The sequence below is a fragment of the Nicotiana tabacum genome, chromosome 20 (genome assembly GCF_000715075.1).
Source record: "Nicotiana tabacum cultivar K326 chromosome 20, ASM71507v2, whole genome shotgun sequence".
Classification (NCBI taxonomy): domain Eukaryota; kingdom Viridiplantae; phylum Streptophyta; class Magnoliopsida; order Solanales; family Solanaceae; genus Nicotiana; species Nicotiana tabacum.
The window spans coordinates 79712353-79738442 of NC_134099.1; the positions used below are offsets into that span (position 1 = coordinate 79712353).

At 37.1% G+C, this 26090-nt stretch overlaps 2 long non-coding RNA genes across 2 annotated transcripts; both read left to right on the forward strand.

Annotated features, from left to right (window-relative positions):
* The first annotated feature begins 10058 nt into the window (after positions 1-10058).
* Positions 10059-13161, forward strand: LOC107764648 (uncharacterized). Its single transcript, XR_001643266.2, has 2 exons — positions 10059-10627; positions 12863-13161. It is a non-coding gene; the product is annotated as an uncharacterized LOC107764648 (long non-coding RNA).
* A 7993-nt stretch (positions 13162-21154) lies between these two features.
* Positions 21155-24327, forward strand: LOC107789000 (uncharacterized). The gene is made up of 2 exons (XR_001648745.2): positions 21155-21820; positions 24060-24327. It is a non-coding gene; the product is annotated as an uncharacterized LOC107789000 (long non-coding RNA).
* The last annotated feature ends 1763 nt before the right edge of the window (positions 24328-26090 follow it).

Here is a 26090-nt window from a genome sequence, read left to right on the forward strand (position 1 = left end):
ATTACTAAAATCTGGGATTCACAATATATGCAACTTTTCGATGATGCCAAAAGGGGGAAGAGATATTGTGCTTTACTCTTTATTCTGAATAATGTGATATTTATAACCTAATTAAACTTGGTCCTTGATGATAATTTAAAATTCTAAGTTAATGTGTTGATGGTGAAGCTGCGTTTCTACAGGTTCTTTGATTAGAAAAAGCATAGAGTTTGTCATCATCAAAAAGGGGGAATTTGTTGGCCCAAGTTCAGGTGAAGTTTTGAAGAATGACAAATGAACTCAGTCATGGATCAGGTCCATCATGTGAGGCACAATATTTATCAACCTAGACATGTGAGATACACGTAAAGGAGATAAGTCTCAGTGATCAAGCAACAATATCTCCTGAACTGATCGAAAATGTTGCATATTGGATGAGGAGAGAAAGTCTCCTTATGGGAAGATGACACAATCCAGATAAAGGATAGGGTTGGAGTTTGTATTGTACAAGGACTCAACTTTGATGGAAGATCGACAATTGAGTCTCAATCAAACTCAGATTACTAACTCATTAAATAATAGTGATTGTTCTCTTTTACAGGGGTTGCACATACGCAGAAGTTAAACTAAATTGAGAGCAAACGAGCAAGGCAATTTTGCGAGAAATTTATGTGAGATTTAAGTATGCACACCTGAAGCTACTTGAACGAGATAGAAGAACCAGTTCCGTTGTGTTTATTCTTATTCTAGTTCAATTGTAGTAGGTGGTTTAAAGTTGTACCTTTTTAGCTTTCATAGAAGCATTTGTAATAGATACTTTGAGTGTTCAAGTTATAGGTTAACTTGAAGGTGTCGTAACAGTTGAGGTTGTGTGCTACACAGGGATTATAGACAATCCTTAGGTTTACAAAGAGGTTTTGTAAATGTTGTTTTGGCTCAGTGATTTTAGTGGATGTTTGGGAAAATCCTACTGAGTAGTAGGTCGTGGTTTTTTCACCTTTTGAGCCAGGTGTTTTCCACGTAAAAATCTCTGTGTTCTTTATTTTCTGTACTTTTAATTCCGCAACAGTAGTAGTTAGAACACCTAGAAGAACCAGGTTATTCTAGATCGAAAAATTGGGTACCACACAAATCACCCCCCCTCTTGTGTGGAATTGACGTTTAGAACATCAAAAGGAGACTTATGAGGCAAGATGGTATGGTTGAAGGAGCCTTGGAAGCCAACCACAAAACTCAAAGCAAGGGTAATAACGCGATGAAAAATTCCCCACCTTGTCAACACTGTGGCAAAAAAAGTCATCCACCATTGAAATGTTGGAAGAGGCCAGATGCAAAGTGCAAAATTTGCAACCAACTTGGTCATGAAGCTTTAATTTGCAAAAGCAAATCTCAAAAGCATGAAGCAGATGCCCAATTCGCCAATGAAGAAGAAGATCACTTGTTTGTGACAACTTTTCTTTCAATCAAGAAATCCGATTTTTGGATGATTGATAGTGGTTGTACAAACCACATGAGATATGACAAAAATCTTTTCAAAGAGTTCACGTCTATGGGAATAAGATAGTCAGAATTGGGAAAGATGATTATATTCTTGCTAAAGGAAAAGGAACTGTTGCAATCGCAACAAATTGATGTACTAAGAAAATTTCAGATGTTCTTTATATTACTGATATTGATCAAATTTATTGAGTGTTGGACAACTAATGGAAAATGGAGCCAAAAGAATCTTCAAAGTTATGCTTTGATCCAACAGAAGATGAAAAATGGAGCCAAAAGAATCTACAAAGTGTAGATAATCCTTCAATTGAGGACATATGTGAACCAGCTAAGCAAGAAGAAGTTGTCGACATTCTAAGAGAAAATGGAGAAAAGAAGAAGTTGTCAACATTTCAGAAAAATAAAATTCGGAAGAAAGTTGACAAGCCTCAAGGCAAAATGCAAATCTGGAAGAAAGTTGACAAGTCTCAAGGCTAGATGCAAATGAAGCCGAAAAAAGAGTTAACTTATTTCATTGACAATTATGAGATGCAGCAAAATAAAAAAGTGAACTCAATTTACTGGAAGTCCAAAGATCAGTTGGCAGATTTACATACAAAGTTGCTTCCAGTTAAAGATTACAAGGCATAATCAGAATTTGCAGCTTCACAAGCAAGGAGGAGTGTTAGAAATATGCTTTAGAAGCTGCTCTCAGTAAAATTATTTAGCTGTTTCAGCTTAAGAGTTATTTACCGCAGTAATTCAATTTGAATTTGAAATAACCTTTTTGAATTAGTTTTTAGGAGTGAACCAATCTCTAGGAGTTTGTTATTTCAGCAGCTTTTGTGCTGATTTTTGAGTCTTTTAATTTAGTAGTTCTCTTATAAATTGTAGTCTAGATGCAATGAAATAAAATAGAATTTTCAGCTTCAGTTCTTTAGAGTTCCTTTTACATCTATTCCAGTATACTCCTTTTATTTTCCTGTCATCTTCCCCTGTTATTTCCCTTAGTTTCTTTTATCAAGAACCAACATATTCACACCGAATAGTTCGTAAATGTACTTGAGAGTTGAGATAATCAGTACCGATTAGAATGATGAGAGTATTCCACCACTCTATGCTGATCTTTTTGCAGTATGTAAAAATGTATTTGCAAATCCTGCCAACTTATTTAACTACAACCCCAAATGGATAAGCTGCCAGCAGTTTGATCCCATGTTATGCCCAATTGTCAATCATTTGATTTCTTCTGAACTATTGTCTTAGAGAATTTTAATATTCCATTTATGCATAAGTAAAATAAGATAAGTCCATCGTTATCTATTTGAGACGAAACAATTTCTGAAAAATAAAATTGTAAGTGCAATGAAAATGAGCTTTCTGCCTCAATCCCAATTATTTCTTGATGTTGTTTCATCTCCTTCCTTCGATTGCCTGGCATGAGATAGAGTTAGCAAGTAACACTAGTATTTCAATTTTCGACAGCTTTAATGGTAACTTTGTTCTTGACAAATCTAACATCTGGTTTCTAACAGTAGTTGAAGGTGACTTCTCCCAAGTTAGCTATTTCATCTTACCAATGCTAGTTCTTATTATGTAGAAGAAGGAAAGAACTTATGTCGTCTCTGGTCATAATTAAATGATATTCTCTATATTCCATTTTATGTGGCACTCGTTTTTTATTAGTATGTTTAAAAAGAGGACACAGTTATAAATTTCGAAACAATATTATTTTAAACTTCTCATTTTACCCTTAATGATATGTTTTTATAGCCACATAAATATGATGACACATTTTAGACCACAAATTTTAAAAGTCTTTCTTTCTTAAACAAATCTCCCCCCATTCTTGTACCCTGGTTTCTAATTGCAACATTTGATATATCAAGCAGACTTCACATTCTATTTGATCCATCACACGCTTTACTTGGTTAACTCAACTTATTCTTTCGGCTCCATGGATGCTCTCAATCTTCTCTGTCCTAAAATCACCAACATAGTAACTAAGAGAAAATAACCACTGTTGTTATCCGGTTGAACCTCTCGTGGATACTTTTTGACCTGCTCCCCCAATTTCTACCATGAATCTGAGTCTGCCAACAATGTTTTTCTGTTGAGGGCGTTTCATTTGATAGGCATTCCTCCAAATGGTTCATAAGCCTCCTCAGGTGTGGAGGTCAACATTTGAGTTGCAAGTTGTTGCTCCCAAACGCACACGCAAGTATACGTGGTCGACAAGTAATATAGGAATGTAAGTCCAGATATCGTACCCACAGGGACTTGTGATTAACTATAAACTAAATTAAACCAAACAATTAATCTATTCAAGCGAATCCTAAAGTGTGAATATTTTACTAAAATTAATCTAAAGTAACAGATTAAGAGATCAAAGAAAACAACGACAAGCTTAACGACGAATTCAATGTGGGTGAATATTCTAGAGTTATGGGTTAGCTAACAATCCCTTTGAGTTTTTCACTTAAATCGTCTAATTAATTTATCTGGTTTATTGGTTGACAGGGTTAATATTGCTCGTAGCCTTCTCCCGAAGTAAAACTCGCCTATTCAAGCTAACCTAATGCCTATATTCCTATGGAATTAGAATTAACAAGAATGCATTAATAATTCCTGTATAGTAACCAAGCAAGGCGATTAAGTATATTCCTATCCTAACCGCAAATCCGCCCTCCCTAAGAGTTAAGATCTTGCTCTACTCAATCTTATATGCAATCTAGAATTCCCTCTCCCGAGTTCAATCCTAGATTCGTAGATAGTATTCAATTGGTGATCAAGCAATCAAATAATTAAGCACAAGATTGAATAAATAAACCAATATAATAAAATATTAAGAACAATCTAAGCTTCAAACTACAACGTTCATGTAGCACCCAAAACTCTAGAACTAATAAACTATGAAACTAAAAGGAGAGAAGAGAAGAAAAACTAGTTAGAAGCCTCCTCCAAGCGTGGTTTATCTTCCTCCACGTCTAAAGTGTATCCCTAGGTCTAAGATCTATCAAAAGTCTATTCGATCTCCAAAATAACGTTTTTCCATGTATATATACCAAGTAGGGTCGGACCCATACGAAAACACCTTCTCCTGCGCGAAATAGGACTCTGGCTCTATAAATTTTATACAGTCGCGCCGCACCATGCGCCGCACCATGCGGTGCGCTAATTGAGTTTATCAGCAGCCTCAACTTTTCGCATCAGGCAGCATTTTACACTGCTGCGCCGCACCTTGCGGCGTCCCATGCGGCGTGGCAGTGTAAGTTTCTCAGAGTGAACTTATTTCGTCCTCTTTTAACATCCGGACTTGGTACACGACCTCCGAACACGATCTCGGCTTAATGTCTTGGGCTTTTACTCAGACTTCAAAGCTCCAAATCACTTGAATTCATTCCATAACGCCTACATAGATCGGAATCACTCCTACAAGACATAAAACACATATTTAGTGCAAAACACTAGCGATTAAAGCTCAAACTCAATTAAAGTGCAGTAAATTAGAGTGTAATAAGCAACTAAAATACACAATTATAGCCTATCATCAACACCTCACACTTAAACCATTGCTCGTCCTTAAGCAAATCAAACTACACTTTATATAGACACAACCTTTTTAAGCAATTCTCCTAACTCATCACACCAAGAATATTTAAAATAGACTAAGCACAAGAGTGTAACATCTTCACCTCAAGATTTGATTCACAAGTACCACGCATTATTCGCAACTCACCCACTAACTCTAACCTAGAGGTAAATGACATCACCTTTCCTTCATGAATCAAGTGCTCTCACACAACAAAAAAGAGTAGTTCCATACACTAAAATTTAAGAACAATTAGGAACTCAAGATAGAAAGAATTCACTCACTCTCAGAAATAACTTTCATATGCCACAAAAGATGCACCATAGGCTTGCCCGTAGTGTATTACTCTACTAATCAGGCTCATTCAGTTTAGGATCAAGTAGGACTTTATTTGGTTGTAATGTAGGCTGCGGGACAGGTAGGATATATTTAGATATAAGAGTGACTATACCTCCCTAAGCACTTTAATACATACACTTTAACGTTGAAAACCCCACACTTATGTCAAACCATAACTCCACCTTCACATCAACATAGATTAACTCCCCACTTCTTTAAGCACAAGTATATCACTAGCCACCACCATCTAGAATTATTTTTCATAACAATACAACTAATTTTTTTTCCAATTCATGTGGCTCTTACTTTTTCAAAATAGTGCACCTTTCTCCTTATTTCATTAGTTCCACTCAAAAGCGAAACCAACTACCTACACTTTAACTTTTACAAAGTTCATAACAATTCAAGTGCTCATGAGAGGTGAAAAGGTTCAAATACATGGTTAATTCAAACGAATAGGTAAGGCTTGTAATTTGGTTGCCAAAGAAACAGGATTACAGGCTCAAAAGGGTTAACTATGATACATAACAATTAGGCAGGTAAAATATATATATGGCTCAACAAAGAAACGCCTATATCACTTCCAAGACTGAACAAAACTACTATTTCGCTTTGCAAACACACAGAGCAAGTTCTAGGCATCAAATGCAATGCACAGAATAACACACAAACCTTACACACACATGGAACATAACTCACTCAGGATTGGACTCATCAAGACACTCTAGTCAAAGAAGTTAAGCAAAGTTAAGATCATACAATTTAAGGTACTTATATAAGAGTCAAAAACTGAGACTAAGCGTCACAATCACAGTACTCACTATTCTCAAGGCATGACAAGGTTAAAAGAGATTGCTTCAATCCAAAACATAGCACAAGACTTCCTATTTCTAAAAAATAAAAACTAACTATACCCGGTTCAAACAAAACCCTTGGAAAAGAAATGCGGCACAAAGAAAAACCAAGGGGAAATTGTTATACTACCTACAAAGAAATTCTTTTTTTTCTTTTTCTTTAGACTTAAATCCCTCAAGAAAACTGTTAATGGAAATCTATCGTCGGGAAAAGTCCAATTTGTTTTTTGACAAAAACTCCTACTACAATTAAGCTAAAATAGCACAAAAAATCACCCAAACAATCTCCTCACCCCACACTTAAAATTGTGCAATGTCCTCAATACACACTGAAAATAACAAGAGGGTAAAATAGACTCCCTAGTAGGCCAAAGGCCGAAGTATTAATAGCCCACAGGATACTCAGACTTCTCCCACGTATGATTCCTTGTGCGGGTATCTCACACTTAGTTTCAAACACCTGCTCGCTTTTGCACATGCCTATTGGCTTTGCCTCCTGCTTCTACTCCTACAAAACAAAAACTAATACTACAAAAAAAATCAACACAATAAATTAAAAAATAAATAAAAGAAAAAGGAAAAAATAGAATTGGGTTGCCTCCCAACAAGCACTTGATTTAACGTCGCGGTACGACGCCATCACTTTCACCACTTTTGCTTCCACTTTGATGATATGAATTGTGCTCCCAATTTCACATCAATTTTTCTGTCACGTTCATGAGGCGGTGGTGTGAAAATAAAGGAACCAAGCAATAGATATCACATCTTGCACTTCTTGGCTTTTAAGTGAGGGATGTCGTTTTGTCTTTTTGGTATCACAAATTTCAGAATATAAACACTTTGTTCCTCATCTATTGACTCCTCCATATGCTCGAATGGATCAATTTCCATATCACCAACCAAACACAATGTTGAAAAGTATTTAGAATGAGGTCCAATACGCTCCAACTCCAAAATTGCATTATTTTTGACATCCTCAATTTTGCACTCTTCGTCAACCTTGGTATCATGAATAATTTGGTCGAATAGTTGGGATTCCTCTTTTTGCTCCATAAGTTGACCAGTATCCACAACAATTTGTTGTAGGGCATCAGACCCCTCAACCTTTTTGTTCAATTGAGCCTACATGTCATGGATATCTGAGCCAAATTTGTCTATCTTTTGCCTGAGCTCAGTTCTTCCTTCTATAAGTTGTTCTGTCATATTTGAAAGACCATCATGGAGAAACTCATGAGATTTTATCGATTGAGCTTGTTCCTCTAGCCAAGATTCGCTCATTATATCTGCTTCTTCAAAATTAACTTCTGGCGGGAACTCTCTTTCTTCAGCCACTTCCTCCGCCTCGGCCATCATTCTCATAATTGCTTCACTAATTCTTTGTATAGCCTTTTGAATTTCATCATGTTGCTCGGCTATTTGACTTATCATATCCATCATACGAGCCATGCTTTCCATATCTTCCACTTCATTGCTCCTATTAAACTCATAAACATTATTAGAAACATTATAATAAGAACTCTGAGAAGGATAACAAGAATTAGGACAACTATCCCAATGGCCATCTTGACCACCACATATATTACAAATATTCCACTCAAATAATTGATATTGTGCGCACAACTCGCTCCCAGGAACATTCTGATAATTTTTCCACCAGTGAGGTCCTCCACAATATGGACAAGGATCAACATAATAAGAATAACCAATATTCGACCAATTATCATTCCAAGATGCCATGCTAGCAAAGATAGTAAATATTAACCTAAGATAAAAATTAAAAAAAAAACTTGAATAGACAAAGAGTAAAAATCTAATCTCGCAGTCTAGTTAATTTCTAAGTCCCCGGCAACAGCGCCAAAAACTTGTTGCTCCCAAACGCACACGCAAGTATACGTGGTTGAAAAGTAATATAGGATTGTAAGTATAGATATCGTACCCACAGGGACTTGTGATTAACTATCAACTAAATTAAACCAAACAATTAATCTATTCAAGCGAATATTAAAGTGTGAATATTTTACTAAAATTAATCTAAAGTAACAAATTAAGAGATAAAAAAAACAACGACAAGCTTAACGACGAATTTAATGTGGGTGAATATTCAGAGTTATGGGTTAGCTAACAATCCCGTTGAGTTTTTCACATAAATCGTCTAATTAATTTATCTGGTTTATTGGTTGACAGGGTTAATATTGCTCGTAGCCTTCTCCCGAAGTAAAACTCGCCTATTCAAGCTAACCTAATGCCTATATTCCCATGAAATTAGAATTAACAAGAACGCATTAATAATTCCTGTATAGTAACCAAGCAAGGCGATTAAGTATATTCCTATCCTAACCGCAATCCGCCCTCCCTAAGAGTTAAGATCTTGCTCTACTCAATCTTATATGCAATCTAGAATTCCCTCTCCCGAGTTCAATCCTAGATTCGTAGATAGTATTCAATTGGTGATCAAGCAATCAAATAATTAAGCGCAAAATTGAATAAATAAACCAATATGATAAAATAATAAGAACTATCTAAGCTTCAAACTACAAAGTTCATGTAGCACCCAAAACTCTAGAACTAATAAACTATGAAACTAAAAGAAGAGAAGAGAAGAGAAGAGAAGAAAAACTAGTTAGAAGCCTCCTCCAAGCGTGGTTTATCTTCCTCCACATCTAAAGAGTGTCCCTAGGTCTAAGATCTGTCAAAAGTCTGTTCGATCTCCAAAATAACATTTTTCCATGTATATATACCAAGTAGGGTCGGGCCAAGACGAAAACACCTTCTCCTGCGCGAAATAGGACTCTAGCTCTATAAATTTTGTACAGTCGCGGAGCACCATGCGTCGCACCATGCGGCGCGCTAATGGAGTTTATCAGTAGCCTCAACGTTTCGTATCAGGCAGCATTTTACACTACTGCGCCGCGCCTTGCGGCGTCCCATGCGGCGCAGCAGTGTAATTTTCTCAGAGTGAACTTATTTCGTCCTCTTTTAAAATCCGGACTTGGTACACGACCTCCGAACACGATCTCGGCTTAATGTCTTGGGCTTTTACTCAGACTTCAAAGATCCAAATCACTTGAATTCATTCCATAACGCCTACATAGTTCGGAATTACTCATACAAGACATAAAACACATATTTAGTGCAAACACACCTCTCATTTGCTTTCTTATCTTCTTAAGGCATTTGTATCTTCTCTCTTTTAGTATTATTTCACTTGTATTTTTGGAGTGGAATAAAATATTGGTTGTGTCCGAGGAAGTAGGCAATATTGGCCGAACCTCGTAAATTCTAGTGTTCTTTTTATTGTTGCTTTATTATCTTATTTATTATTTGGTGGCTGCCATTATTTTTGGTATAGTAGTTGTGACTCATTCACACTATATACATTTGGCTTCCACAACAATTGGTATCAGAGCCAAGGTACTATCTAAGTATGCTCTGTGGTTGCAGCTTAGTCTGATCTTCCACATCAGAAAAGATTTATCTTGGTAACTGTTGACATGTGATTTTTGACCCTCCCCAAGATTTTTCATATTTTAGCGCGTAAACATTTAATTTAGGCATAATATAGATATTTTAAGTAATTTTGACTCTTCTACTTTATTTTATTACAAGAAAAACAAAAAAATCACAAAAATAAGTTCATTAAAGTTTTGTAGTCATTTTTTTTAAAACAAAAATCTTAAAAAATATATATACAACAGTAGTATCGTATTTTTATTTTAATATGATATTTGAAAATACCAAAAATAGATTTGTTTTAATGGTTAGTTTTATTTTAATAATTATTTTAATAGTAGGAATAATTAATAAATGGGCCCGTATTTTTAATCTCGTTCACAACAAAAGAATAGAGCTTGGACTCGAGTAACCCATCTTTAGGCCTAATTTTGGACCTAGCCCAATTCCCTAGCCCATAATTCCTAGGCTCACACCCCTAACCTAATCCCTACCCCTATATAATAGCACCTAATACCTAAATATTGACCCCCGACACATTTTTTGGGATCCGCCGTTTTTCCATGGAGCTGGGGCGAAAACAGATTTAGAGAAAGAGCTAAAGAGCGTTTGTTTTTTACAAAAATGAAAGGTTGAAGGTCTTCATCTTTTTCATGGACCCTAAACTCTAAGATCTAGATCTATAGGGATCCAATCAGTGCCGTTTTCATCTTGGAGCTAAGGGTAGAGACCAAAAGAATTCTCCACCAGCTGCTTCTTCAATCAGCCGCAAAAAATGACCCCACTCCATCGATTCATCTGTTTCCAAAAAACATGTCGTGAACTCTTTTTCCTTCGAATTCCAGTTGCAATCGAGTGATGAATTTCAATCCGGTTGAGGCCCTGGTTTCCGGTTGGTTGTCCAGTTAAAGAACCTTTAAAGATTCAGGCCTTTGAGGTGAATTCTTTTATCTTGCTTCTTGTTTAATGCGTGCACTTTGATGCCTCAGCTATTTCAATAAAAGGATGCTTTTCATGTTGATGTGTTCTCATACGTTTCCTTCACTGTTTGTATTATGTTAATAGTTCTTTTAGAAATCATCATGGTTTTTTGTCTTGCCTTAATTCACTAGTTGGTCTACCCTCTTTCAATGTTATGAACATGATGTTTAATTGAGCAATTGGTGTCAAAAGATATGTTAGGAATTGATATAGTTGGATAATCTGGATTTTTTTTAAAACAACTGAATAGCATTTGTTAATGTGGATTGAGATTTAAAAGTTAGATTTGGGTTGAAATTTATAAATTAAAAGACAACAAAAAGAAATATTCTTGTTACTTGTGTTTTATTTTGTTTAATTGGTCTGTTAGTAGCATACCTAGGCCATTAATAATTATGAAGATCCGTAGTTTGCTTTAGTTGAGTACAATCCTTTGAAGTTAGAATCGGGGTGTGCCATTAGTTGAATTTTCCATGGCCTTCGCAAACTTGAAAGCGTATAGCTGGTTTAGGCGCGCTATTTTAAAAATTACTTACCTAAACTCGGGTGCGCATTTATGTGACCCAAATCCAAATCTCAACGATGTTAAAATATATCAAAGACCACGGGTGCATTTATGTGACGTGGTTTGAGACATGTTTTAATAACGTTGCAATTTTCTCTAAAAATGAATAAAAGCGGTTAAAGTTTAAATTTGCACATAGGTTTATAATTGTTTAAAATCAGATAATTAAGCCGAATATAACAGTTGAGCGACCGTGCTAGAACCACGGAACTTGGGAATGCCTAACACCTTCTCCTGGGTTAACAGAATTCCTTACCCGGATTTCTGGTTCGCGGACTGTTAAACAGAGTCAAGTTTTTCCTCGATTCGGGATTCAACCGGTGACTTGGTACACCATACATCTCCCAAGTGGCGACTCTGAATCTTTTAATAATAAATCCCGTTTCGATTGTCCTTTAATTGGAAAAACTTCTTGATATACCCCTTCCGGGGTGTAGGGAAAAAAGGAGGTGTGACAGCTCTGACGACTCTGCTGGGGACAGAACCCAGAATCTCTAGTTCAGGGTTCATGAATTCGAGCTTAGAATAATTGTTATAGTTGGCTTTATCCATTATTTGATTTTGTTACATGATTTGGGCTTAATGTGCTAATTGATTGCTTTTACCACTTTGATATTCCGTGAATTGTATATAAACTGTTGCGAAATCCCCATTCTCTCTGAGTCTTCTAAATCATGGAGAAGTGTGCACTTCGTGTGATTTCTTTTCTGTTAGAGTCATATTCCAAATTTAGAACGGGGTTCGGACAAGTTGTAAAGCCGGTGAAGCTTCTGTATTCCCGGTACGCTGCCGCCCCTCGGCTCGAGCTGTCTGCTCGGGTAGGCCAGGTCTAAAACAATAAACCTAGGTTTTGAACCTAGAATAACTCAGCCTCATACCGGATCCCTAGTAGGCACGTTTGTTTGCATCATGTGCATTTGACTTTGGGGACTTAACATAGGGGTTGGGTCCGTCTAGGACAGGTATACCCCAAAAAATAAAGGACCATCGTGATGCATCTTATGTGCTATATGTTGCATTTATTCAAGGGTAAAAGGGTCATTTGGCAGACCAATGATAACTGAGGGTAAATGAAGAAATGAAAAAAAACAATGAGAAAAGAAATAAGAAAAAACAAAAGAAAAAGAGAGAGGTTGAAGTGTGAGGATGAAGCGAGTAGGGCCCAATTATATTTTTGTTACATTTTATTAAGAAAAAAAGAGCATGGAAACTTCAAAAAGATTTTGCACTCTTTATCATTTTTCAAAAATAAAAGAAAACATCGGGAAAAAAATCCAAAAAGATTTTATATGTTTCATCATTTTTCGAAAAAAGAAGAAGAGAAAAGGTGTGTTTTCTATATGTTAGTTGTTTTTTTATTATTCTCGCCTGTATTCAATCTGCCCGAACTACGCATACCTGATTCTCGTCTTTTGGGACGCGATAAGTAGGCAACCCACATAGGGTCCGGTTTTCCTAGTAAATCTTAGGTTTTTGGCTTTGCAGGGTCATAGCCAAATTTTGCACTTCTAGCCACCTTTTGGCCAAATAAGTTAGTTTGCAAAATAGCCTCAACCATGTCTTCCATGTGTCCAGTAGGGAGTGTTATTGTCTCACATAGTGTTGATTTAAAGTTTTCTCATACAGGTGTGGATTTATTTACCGAAGTTTGAACATGACAGATACCCCAGAATCACTGCATTCAGGAGCTGCTCGAGGAGCCATTTATGTTTTTGAGTCAATTATTTTTGTTTTATTTTTCTAGTCTTGTATAGTAGTATTTAGTCTTTTAGGTGATGTTAGAGTTTGTATTGTCTAGTTAAGTTTGTATAGTCTTTTGTTACTGTATTCCTTATTTTGCATTTGGAAATGTGTTACAAGTAAAAATCCAAAAAAAAGAGATGTTGCATTTTATATTTCGTTATAAATTTTCTTTAGAATACTAATTCTTGAAATGGGAAAAAATTTCTTTTAGTACTTCTTTAAAAGCTTTCTTTAAGGTGTTAATTCTAAATTCCAAAAAAAATTTCTTTTGAGGCGTTTCTTCGGGAAATTAGTGAAAAATGAAAAAAAATCTTTTATTTTCATTAGAACTTTAGGATATTGTACATAAAAAAAATACTTTATCTTTTGTTTATCATTGGAATTTTTCCTCTAGGCAATCAAAATTGAAATCCAAAAATATTCTGTTTTATCTTTTTCATTGCTTGCTTCGAGATCTTGCGTCAGGATATCAAATGAGGATTCAAAATGTCTTTCTGTGGTTTATTCCTTAGATTTCCTTCAAAAGAAAAAAAGAACCAAAAAATGTTTTTCTCTTTTAGGGTTTTTCCTTGATAATTTCTCATAGAGTACCTGTTTTAAAAAAGAAAAGAAACAAAAAGAAAGAAAAGAAAAGAAAAATGGAAGCGTTAGTTTGTTTACTTTATTCCCGATCTTCCCGAACTACGCAAAGATCTGATTCATACAGCGTCATGATACGTAGGCAACCCACATAGGGTTTGATCGAATCATTTTTTATTTATTATTAAAAGAAAAGAAAAAACGAGAAAAAAAGACAAAAAAGGAAACGAAAAAAAGAGGTGAAATTGTGGGATGTGAGATATGAGAGAAAGAAAGAGTGATGAAAAAAAAAGAGAAAAGAAATTAAGGAAAATAGGCAAGCCAGCAAGTACCAGAAAAACAAAGAAAAGAGAGGTTGAATTGAACAAATTGGGATGATGCCAACTGACCTTTATACTCTCGAAGTCATTTTAGAACTGATAACTGTGGCTAGGTGCATTGCACATAAAGTGAGATTATCTTATGTTAAATTCCCTAACGCTAACGTGATGGCTTCATTTTGTTATATTCATAGCAGAAGGTTGGTTGGTTTGTGGTTTAAAGTGTTACTCTTCTCTACAATATAAGGTCAAAAGGCAATGGTAGGCGACAACGGAACTGAGTTGGTTGATACCGGCGCTCGAAAGCAGTTGGTTGAACAGAACATTGGGTTGGTTGAAGAGGTAAAGATATTAAAACAACACATGGCTAACATGTATCAGGCTTGGATGACTGGGAAGGTACCACCCGCGCCACCACCTAGCCTCCTAGATGTCGTCCTTACCCAAGCTCCAAACACAATGCCAGATGATCCTCCATACTCTCCAGATCTACCCGCTTATCACAACTTTCCCAACCGTCTTAGTAGCTCCATCACTCATCCTCCAATTACCTCTCCCCAAAATCGCCCTCCTATCACATCTACTATCCCCGACAATGAATACTCATTAAAAGCTCATGATGCCCAATATTACCCCTCAGAGGTTGCCCACAAGGTTCCCAACTCATACAAGCAGGGTCCGCGAGATGGGTCTCATATTGTAAATGAAGAGTTCACAGGAAGAAAAGGGCGAGATGGGATACCCAGAAGGCTGAAAGGCATAGAACAATCTTCAATGAACAAGCAAGGAACGGGAGACCAGGGTAGCATGTCTTACAAAGAATTGTCTATGTCCCCCGGCATTCATCTGCCTCCGAGGTTTAAAGTGCCAAAGTTTGACTTATATGATGGGTGTGGGGATCCGGTAGTCCATTTGAGGGATTATTGCAGTAAAATGAGAAGTGTTGGCGAGAAAGATGATTTGTTGATGGCGTACTTCAGTGAGAGCCTGACTGGGGCATCTTTGGAATGGCATAATCGTCAAGATGTTGGTAAGTGGACTATATTAGGTGGCATGGCTCAAGATTTTATTCGATACTTTCAATACAGATCAGGTGTTGTCCCAGACCACTCCTCCCTATCTCAAATGGAAAAGAAACCCAAGAAAAGTTTTAGGGATTTTTGGCTCAGATGGAACGAACAAATTGCTCGGGATAGTCCTCCCATTGATAGAAAAGATATTGGCGAGCCCCGCCGACGACAGGGTCCAATGGTCGCTCTTCCTAAACGCTTCCAGCCTTAATGTCGACCTCGTGGATATGCTTGTAATCCTCCCCAATTCTGCTTCTCCCCACAGAACTCCCAAAATCGTACATCACTTTCCTAGTACCCTGTCCAAAATGCATCACCATATGCTCCACACCCACAAGGCCTGCGATGGCCCACACCATTTCCCCAATTGTCTTACCCGCCCCTACGAGCCTGCCAAAAACCCCCTGTATCAGGTTTCCGGCCCAATCAAGCATTTAAGAATGAGAGGTTTCTAAAAAAAGAAAAGGCTTTCACCCCATTGGGAGTGTCATACGCCAGTTTGTTTCAAAGGTTGAAGCAATTGGACATATTGAAACCGATCCAGATAAAAATGCCAAACCCTCTTCCAAAGAAGTTTGATTTTTCTCAAAGGTGCGCATATTGCTCAGATGCCCCGGGGCATGACATAGAGAAGTGTTGGAATCTGAAGAAAGCAATTCAGAAGCTTATTGATACAGGTGACATTGTCGTGCACAATCCAGATGCAGCGGACACCAGCCAAAGCCCATCGCCTGAGACGCATATGGTGAGTATGATTTGTTTCAAAAAGGAATATGAAAATTCTTCTGAGATCCTCGAAGGCCCACGCGCTGCAAAGTTTTCAGTGCTATTAGAGGTTGATCTTAAGAACGAGCCAACAAAGGGAACCCAAAAGCAATTTTTAAGAACAATGTGATGGAAGTTTGTGAAGGTCCTAGTAATGTTGATGCAGAATTCAGTGGCTAAGATGCCGAGCTTGGAAATTGGAAAGACGCTCCTATCTTGGTTAGCCAGGGAGGAGTTTTGGTGGTTTATTTTGTTGTCATTTCTGTTGTCCGGGTTATTTCAGGGTTGTAATACAGATATTGTCTTGTGACTCAAACCCTTCTATCCTCTTATTTTGCCTAGTTTGTTTAGTCTAGTAGCCTGTTTAGTGTTGTCTAGGTTTGTTCTAGGTTTCTAGCCCCAGTTTAGTTTGTTTGTTTTGTTGTCTAAACCCTTTCACCATATGTCTAATGCAATTTCCTGTTTTCTATTATTTTTAGTCATGTTGTTTAGTTCTCTTTTCCTTTTATAGTCCTTTTCCTGTTGACTCTAGTGACATGACATGCACGCGTAATTCTCAGTCTGGTCTTAAAAAGTTAGTTTAGTCATGAAGCAATGAAACAATTTTGAAGATGATAGGGATCTTTGAGAAAATAATAATAATAATAATAAAGGCATTCTCAAATCACTCCAAGCCCGAATTGTGAAACTGGGGCAGATAGAACATAAAGAAACCTTATTGAAATGTATCATGCCGCATCGGATTGAAGCTAAAGGCAAGTTTGCCCAAATTGACAGGAGTCGTTCATGGTAATGAGAGTGAGAGTGTTGTCCAATGGTGCTTTGTACTTAACAGATGTAGAAGGCAAATGTGTGGATATGACTATCAATTCCGATGTAGTCAAAAGATATTATGTGTGATTTCTTTGGTTTGTTTAATTGTGCCATTTGCATCCAACATGCTTTGAAGAATGGAATGACGAAGGCATTTTGTTCTGATATCTAAACACTTTATCCTTTGTTACCCCCTTTGAGCCTTACTTACTTCCTTTTGTATTCCTCTTTTGGAATCAATAGCAACGATCAGAAACGCAAGCTCGAAAGATAAGTAAAGGAAAAGAGAGAAAAGAAAAGATGAAAATTAAAAAAAAAAGAAGAAAAAAGAGGAAAAAGAAGAAAGAAAAACAACAACAAAACAACAAAAGAGAAAAAGAGTAAAGAAAATAAAAGAAAAGAAAAGAAAGAGAAAAAGAAGAAAAAAAAGAGAGAGAGAAAGGTACAAAAACAAAGCAATTCCTATGTCATGAACTACGTTTGGCGTGATTCCTTTTAAGGATACGTAGGCAGCCTCACGGTTCGGTGCCATCAAAATAAAAATTCAAAAGTCCCCAAGCAAAGAAACTAGGGCATAAATTGTGGTTGTTGTAAGGAATCTGGTTCCGAAAGTTGTAATTTTGAACCTATGATGAATAGTTTTGAGCCTTTGATATCCTTTCTTTTTAACCCTATCCAAAAGCCCACATTACGGTCCAAAGAAAGACCTTCCGATCAGTTTTCGAGGAATGCCAAGTCAAGCAAGGTGCGGAAATTCATAGCAGGGGCAACACTCTGGTCCAAGCAGAAAAATAATGAAAATGAGAGAGTCTTATTGGTGAAAACCCTCATGGGCACCATAGGGACACGAGAGCTGAGAGAAATCCAAAAATGAGAGAGTCTTATTGGTGAAAACCCTCGCGGGCACCGTAAGGCGACGGTAAGTTGAGAGAAAGAACAAAATGAGAGAGGCTTGATTGTGAAAACCCTTCGGGCACTGCAAGTCGAATAAGGATTGTGAATCAGATTGTAAAATCGGAGCATTGAAGTCCAATTTCATGGTTCAGGGTAATAACAAGAGTTGGACATCAGATTTGTTTGACAGATTAGGCCACTTAATCAACATGTGCATGTCATGGTCATTAGAGTTGGTATCCACATCTGATAGGTTTCTACTTTGTAGTTTTCTTGTTAGGAATCATCTATTTCCTTTGTCCTTTACTCTGTTCCTTTTGTCTTGCTTACTTCTTCTTCCTGAGTCGGTTTGGTCAAAATAAGTGAAAAATGACTTCAAAATTAGCCACCAGCTTTCCATTTGCACAAAACAGGATCTGGCCAGTACATCAATGTCATAAGTCAGGAAAGAACAACAAGCACACTGAGTTGGTAACAATCAACATGCTTTGGGGTCTGAGAAATACAAAGGTTTGGTATATTTCAATTCGTGAACAGTGTAACAGATAGAGGGTGTTGGGTGAACAGGTCAAAGGTATTCTCTGTGATGAGATCAACAAAGAAAGTGTTTAACCAGTAACAAGCAAGGTATTCCAATCCGAAATCAAAATTATCATGACAAGTGAGGGAACAATAGACTTCAAGGCCAAGGCCAGTGATTTAAGTCAGGAAGGAATAACATGCGCACTAAGTGGATGGCAATTAACATGCTTTGGAATTCATATCAACACAAGAATCACGATGCAACAGATGGAGAGTGTTATGTGGACGTATCAAAGGTATTTTTGGTGAAACACAAAGGTTGGTAAATGTCAGTTCATGAGCAATGCAACAGATAAAGGGAATTGGGTCTGAACGGAGAAGGGATATTTTCTGTGATAAGGATGACAGAGGAATTTGTTAGTCCATAAGCAAGCAAGGTCCTCGAGTGGAAATCAGTTATCATGGGAAGTGAAGGAGTAGTCGCCCTCAGAGTCAAGGCCACAAACCAACCACCACATTTTAAACTAACAAGATTTTTCTTTGATTGAAACAGGGGCAGAAAATTCGTTGGATTCGGAGAAACTATCCGTGGAGAAAGGCAGTCACCAAACAGGTTTGATTTTTGATTTTCATGACCCTCCTAGAAAATGGGACCTAGTTTAAATGTTCAGAAATAGCATAATCTAGCATAAATGCATCCCAAAGGAATATAAGTTGGCTTAGAAGTGTGCATGTTCGAGATAGGATTCAATTAGGAGTTTTCAGGACCCTCCTGGATAATGGGACTTAGCTTTAAGATTTCGATTAGATAACAACAATTAGCGTAAAGTCTATTGTAGGGTAGTATAATTCAGCTATAAAAGTTGTCACTCTTAAGATAAAATTGGACTTTTGATTTTCAGGACCCTCCTGGATAATGGGGAGTAGTTTAAAGATCCTCTTAGATAGAAAGATTTAGCAGAAGTCACACTTGTAGAAGATATAACTTAGATTTTAAATTGTCGTTTAGTTAAGAGTTGTCAGGACCCCCTGAATAATGGGACCTAGCTTTCAAATCCTTAGTAATACTTGGTAATATGATTTAGTTTTACAATCACATCTATCCCCAGCCACCAAACTGGGGCAGACAATTTTCTTTGTTTTTGTCTATTTTGTTGAAGTCAGGAGCTCGCCTAGAGAGCAGAGAATACATTTCAAGTTGAAGTCAGGAGCCCGCCTGGAGAGCAGGGAATACTTTCAAGCGCAGCAGTCAGGAGCCCGCCTGGAGAACAAGGGAGTACAATTTAAGTTTTAGTTTTCAAATTCTTTGCTTTGTTTATTTTGAAGTCAGGAGCCTGCCTGGAGAACAAGGGAATACATTTCAAGTTGAAGTCAGGAGCCCGCCTGGAGATCAGGGAATACTTTCAAGCGCAACAGTCAGGAGCCCGCCTGGAGAACAAGGGAGTACAATTTAAGTTTTAGCTTTCAAGTTCTTTGTTTTGTCTATTTGAAGTCAGGAGCCCGCCTGGAGAGCAGGGAATACATTTCAAGTTGAAGTCAGGAGCCCGCCTAGAAAGCAGGGAATACTTTCAAGTTAGCAATCAGGAGCCCGCCTGGAGAACAAGGGAGTACAATTTAAGTTTTAGCTTTCAAGTTTTTATTGATATTTGGTAATGTGATCCATTTTACACTTACATCTGTGCCCAGCCACCAAACCGGGGCAGAAAATTTTCTTTGTTTTGTCTATTTTGTTGAAGTCAGGAGCCCGCCTGGAGAGCAGGGAATACATTTCAAGTTAGCAGTCAGGAGCCCGCCTGGAGAGCAGGGAATACATTTCAAGTTAGCAGTCAGGAGCCCGCCTGGAGAGCAGGGAACACATTTCAAGTTAGCAGTCAGGGAGCCCCGCCTGGAGAATAGGGTCAGTTTTTACTTTAGTCAAGCTTAGTTTATAGTTTTCCTAGTCTATTCTTTAGTTTACTTTCATCATTGCATCAATAGTACAAGTGGTTTACAATTTTGCTAACAACTCACAAGTCTTCCTAGTGCAAACTGGGGCAGAAAAATTTCTTTATTTTGTCTGTTTTGTTGTAATCAGGTGCCCACCTGGAGAACAAGGGGAGACAACTCAAGTTTCTATGGAAAGTAGTGTCGAAAGAAGACAACTCGAGTTTCAAGGGAAAGTAGTTTCGAAGGAAGACAGTTCAAGTTTCAGGGGAAAATGGTTCAAGGTGCAAGGGAAAACAGTGTCAAGTAACAAGAGAAGACGGTTCAAGTTCAGCAATCAAGTGCCCACAGACGGTTCAAGTTCAGCAATCAGACACCCACCTGGAAGAAAGGGAATTCAATTTAGAATGCAATTCAGGTCAGTAACAAAAGAATCTCGCATTAAGAATGCGAGTCAACAGTCCTAGATGATCAACAGAAGTTAGTCACAATAAAGGAAAAGAGAGAAAGGCAACAAGTTAATCCAAATGCAGAAGTTGATGAAGGATATGAGTTGCTCAAGACATGGCCGAGGTCACAAGCACTACATGTCCGGTCTTGGTCCGAAACTCTGAAGAAGCACGAGCTAGCACCTTCAACTAGCAAGCGTCAAGGTTCAAATCTAAAGTCTGCATGAAGAAACATTCAAAACTTAAGATCAAGCTTCAGAAGACTTATAGATAGGAATCTTGTAACTCGTAGTTGATATGCTTAGCTAGTCTTTTTCATGTTTTGATTTTTGATGTAACAACAGGACTACGGACCGGAACCTCGGTGGAACGACACCTCGACCGGATCTCCACCTCGCCATACTCCATCATCTCACTCATTTCTGAACTACACGTGGCCTGATTCCTTTATAGCCAAGGATATGTAGGCATCCCAGATACCAGGGCTCGGTCACATTCCCCTTTTCTTTTAGTTTTAGTCTCTCCAAATAAGGGTCGGGTCAAAAACCTGTCTAGTCAGTCTTTGTCTGAAAACTTTGTACGTTTCCAGTCAAAGAGGGGCAGTTGTAGACATGTGATTTTTGACCCTCCCCAAGATTTTTCATATTTTAGCACGTAAACATTTAATTTAGGCATAATATAGATATTTTAAGTAATTTTGACTCTTTTACTTTATTTTATTACAAGAAAAACAAAAAAATCACAAAAATAGGTTCATTAAAGTTTTGTAGTCATTTTATAAAAAAAAAACTTAAAAAAATATATACAACAGTAGTATCATATTTTTATTTTAATATGATATTTGAAAATAACAAAAATAGATTTGTTGTAATGGTTAGTTTTATTTTAATAATTATTTGAATAGTAGGAATAATTAATAAATGGGCCCGAATTTTTAATCTCGTTCACAACAAAAGAATAGAGCTTGGGCTTGAGTAACCCATCTTTAGCCCTAATTTTGGACCTAGCCCAATTTCCTAGCCCATAATTCCTATGCTCATACCCCTAACTTAATCCCTAGCCCTATATAATAGCACCTAATACCTAAATATAGACCCTAGACACATTTTTTGGAATTCGCCGTTTTTCCATGGAGCTGGGACGAAAACAGATTTAGAGAAAGAGCTAAGGAGCGTTTGTTTTTTACAAAAATGGAAGGCTGAAAGTCTTCATCTTCTTCATGGACCCTAAACTCTAAGACCTAGATCTATAGGGATCCAATCAGTGCCATTATCATCTTGGAGCAAAGGGTAGAGACCAAAAGAATTCTCCACCAGTTGTTTCTTCAATCAGCCGCAAAAAATGACCCCACTCCATCGATTCATCTGTTTCCAAAAAACAACATGCCGTGAACTCTTTTTCCTTCGAGTTCCAGTTGCAGTCCTGTGATGAATTTCAATCCGGTCGAGGCCCTAGTTTCCGGTTGGTTGTCCAGTTAAAGAACCTTTAAAGATTCAAGCCTTTGAGGTGCATTCTTTTATCTTGCTTCTTGTTTAATGCGTGCACTTTGATGCCTCAGCTATTTCAATAAAAGGATGCTTTTCATGTTGATGCGTTCTCATATGTTTCCTTCACTGTTTGTATTATGTTAATAGTTCTTTTAGAAATCATCATGGTTTTTTGTCTTGCCTTAATTCACTAGTTGGTTTACCTTCTTTCAATCTTATGAACATGATGTTTAATTGAGCAACTGGTGTCAAAAGATATGTTAAGAATTGATATAGTTGGATAATCTGGGATTTTTTTAAAACAACTGAATAGCATTTGCTAATGTGGATTGAGATTTAAAAGTTAGATTTGGGTTGAAATTTAGAAATTAAAAGACAACTAAAAGAAATATTCTTGTTACTTGTGTTTTATTTTGTTTAATTGGTCCGTTAGTAGCATACCTAGGCCATTAATAATTATGAACATCTGTAGTTTGCTTTAGTTGAGTACAATCTTTTGAAGTTAGAATCGGGGTGTGCCATTAGTTGAATTTTTCATGGCTCTCGCAAACTTGAAAGCGCGTAGCTCCTTTAGGCGCGCTATTTTAAAAATTACTTCCCTAAACTCGGGTGCGCATTTATGTGACCCAAATCCAAATTTCAACGATGTTAAAATATATCAAAGACCACGGGTGCATTTATGTGACGTGGTTTGAGACGTATTTTAATAAAGTTGCAATTTTCTCTAAAAATGAATAAAAGCGGTTAAAGTTTAAATTTGCACATAGGTTTATAATTGTTTAAAATCAGATAATTAAGCCGAATATAACAGTTGAGCGACCGTGCTAGAACCACGAAACTTTGGAATGCCTAACACCTTCTCCTGGGTTAACAGAATTCCTTACCCGGATTTCTGTTCGCGGACTGTTAAACAGAGTCAAGCTTTTCCTCGATTTGGGATTCAACCGGTGACTTGGGACACCATACATCTCCCAAGTGGTGACTCTGAATAAAATTAATAATAAATCATGTTTTGATTGTCCTTTAATTGGAAAAACTTCTTGATATACCCCTTCCGGGATGTAGGGAAAAAAGGAGGTGTGACAGCTCTGGCGACTCTGCTGGGGACAGAACCCAGAATCTCTGATTCAGGGTTCATGAATTCGAGCTTAGAATAATTGTTATAGTTGGCTTTATCCATTATCTGATTTTGTTACATGATTTGGGCCAAATGTGCTAATTGATTGCTTTTACCGCTTTGATATTCCGTGAACTGTATATAAACTGTTGCGAAATCCCCCTTCTCTATGAGTCTTCTAAATCATGGAGAAGTGTGCACTTCGTGTGACTTCTTTTCTGTTAGAGTCATATTCCAAATTTAGAATGAGGTTCGGACAAGTTGCAAAGCCGGTGAAGCTTCTGTATTCCCGGTACGCTGCCCCCCCCCCCCGGCTCGAGCTGTCCGCTCGGGTAAGCCAGGTCTAGAACAATAAACCTAGGTTTTGAACCTAGAATAACTCAGCCTCATGCCGGATCCCTAGTAGGCACGTTTGTTTGCATCATGTGCATTTGACTTTGGGGACTTAACACAGGGGTTGGGTCCGTCTAGGACAGGTATACCCCAAAAAATAAAGGACCATCCTGATGCATCTTATGTGCTATAAGTTGCATTTATTCAAGGGTAAAAGGGTCATTTGGCAGACCAATGTTAACTGAGGGTAAATGAAGAAATGAAAAAAAACAATGAGAAAAGAAAGAAGAAAAAAGAAAAGAAAAAGAGAGAGGTTGAAGTGTGAGGATGAAGCGAGTAGGGCCCAATTATATTTTTGTTACATTTTATTAAGAAAAAAAGAGCATGGAAACTTCAAAAAGATTTTGCACTCTTTATCATTTTTCAAAAATAAAAGAAAACATCGGAAAAAAAAAATCCAAAAAGATTTTATATGTTTCATCATTTTTCGAAAAAAGAAGAAGAGAAAAGGTGTGTTTTCTATATGTTAGTTGTTTTTATTATTCTCGCCTGTATTCAATCTGCCTGAACTACGCATACCTGATTCTCGTCTTTCGGGACGCGATAAGTAGGCAACCCACATAGGGTCCGGTTTTCCTAGTAAATCTTAGGTTCTTGGCTTTGCGGGGTCATAGCCAAATTTTGCACTTCTAGCCATCTTTTGGCCAAATAAGTCAGTTTGCAAAAATAGCCTCAACCATGTCTTCCATGTGTCCAGTAGGGAGTGTTATTGTCTCACATAGTGTTGATTTAAAGTTTTTTCATACAGGTGTGGATTTATTTACCGATGTTTGAATATGACAGATACCCCAGAATCACTGCATTCAGGAGTTGCTCGAGGAGCCATTTTATGTTTTTGAGTCAATTATTTTTGTTTTATTTTCTAGTCCTGTATAGTAGTATTTAGTCTCTTAGGTGATGTTAGAGTTTGTATTGTCTAGTTAAGTTTGTATAGTCTTTTGTTACTGTATTCCTTATTTTGCATTTGGAAATGTGTTACAAGTAAAAATCCAAAAAAAAAGAGATGTTGCATTTTATATTTCGTTATAAAATTTTTTTAGAATACTAATTCTAGAAATGGAAAAAAAATTCTTTTAGTACTTCTTTAAAAGCTTTCTTTAAGGTGTTAATTCCAAAATCCAAAAAGATTTGTTTGAGGTGTTTCTTCGGGAAATTAGTGAAAAATGAAAAAAATATCTTTTATTTTCATTAGAACTTTAGGATATTGTACATAAAAAATACTTTATCTTTTGTTTATCATTGGAATTTTTCCTCTAGGCAATCAAAATTGAAATCCAAAAATATTTCGTTTTATCTTTTTCATTATTTGCTTCGAGATCTTGCGTCAGGATATCAAATGAGGATTCAAAATGTCTTTCTGTGGTTTATTCCTTAGATTTCCTTCAAAACAAAAAAAAGAACCAAAAAATATTTTTCTCTTTTAGAGTTTTTCCTTGATAATTTCTCATAGAGTACCTGTTTTAAAAAAGAAAAGAAACAAAAAGAAAGAAAAGAAAAGAAAAATGGAAGCGTTATTTTGTTTACTTTATTCTCGATCTTCCCGAACTACGCAAAGATCTGATTCATATGACGTCATGATACGTAGGCAACCTACATAGGGTTCGATCGAATCATTTTTTATTTATTATTAAAAGAAAAGAAAAAAAGACAAAAAAAGACAAAAAAGGAAACGAAAAAAAAAGGTGAAATTGTGGGATGTGAGATATGAGAGAAAGAAAGAGTGATGAAAAAAAAGAGAGAAAAGAAATGAAGGATAATAGGCAAGCCAGCAAGTACCAGAAAAACAAAGAAAAGAGAGGTTGAATTGAACAAGTTGGGATGATGCCAACTGATCTTTATACCCTCGAAGTCATTTTAGAACCGATAACTGTGGGAAGGTGCATTGCACATAAAGTGAGATTATCTTATGTTAAATGCCCTAACGCTAACGTGATGGCTTCATTTTGTTATATTCATAGCAGAAGGTTGGTTGGTTTGTGGTTTAAAGTGGTAACTCTTCTCTACGATATAAGGTCTAAAGGCAATGGCAGGCGACAACGGAACTGAGTTGGTTGATACCGGTGCTCGAAAGCAGTTGGTTGAATAGAACAATGGGTTGGTTGAAGAGGTAAAGATATTAAAACAACACATGGCTGACATGTATCAGGCTTAAAACAACAGAACAATTGGAAAAACTTCTTTATATACCCCTTCCGGGGTGTAGGGAAAAAAAGAGGTGTGACAGCTCTGGAGCTGTCACACCTCCTTTTTACCTATACCCCCGGAAAGGTTTTATAAAGGCGTTTTTCCACTTGAAGTGACAACCGAAATGAGATTATTTTATTAAAATTTAGAGTCACCACTTGGGATAATTTATGGTGTCCCAAGTCACCGGTTTAGAATCCCGAATCGAGAAAAAGATTGACTCTATATTACAGTCCGCGAACCAGAAATCCGAGTAAGGAATTCTGTTAACCTGGGAGAAGGTGTTAGGCATTCTCGAGTTCCGTGGTTCTAGCACGGTCGCTCAACTGTTATAATTGGCTTATTATCTGATTTTAGTACATGTTCTAGCCTATGGTGCGATTTCAACTTTTTAACCGATTTTATTTAATTATTTTTCAGAGAGATTCAACGCCATCTAAAACATATCTTGAACCACGTCACATAAATGCACCCGCGGTCCACGATATATTTTAGTGGATTTGGGTCACATAAATGCGCACCCGAGTTTAGGAAGATAAATTATTAAGTAGCGCACCTAAAGCAACTACGTGTTTGCAACTTTGCAAGGGCCATG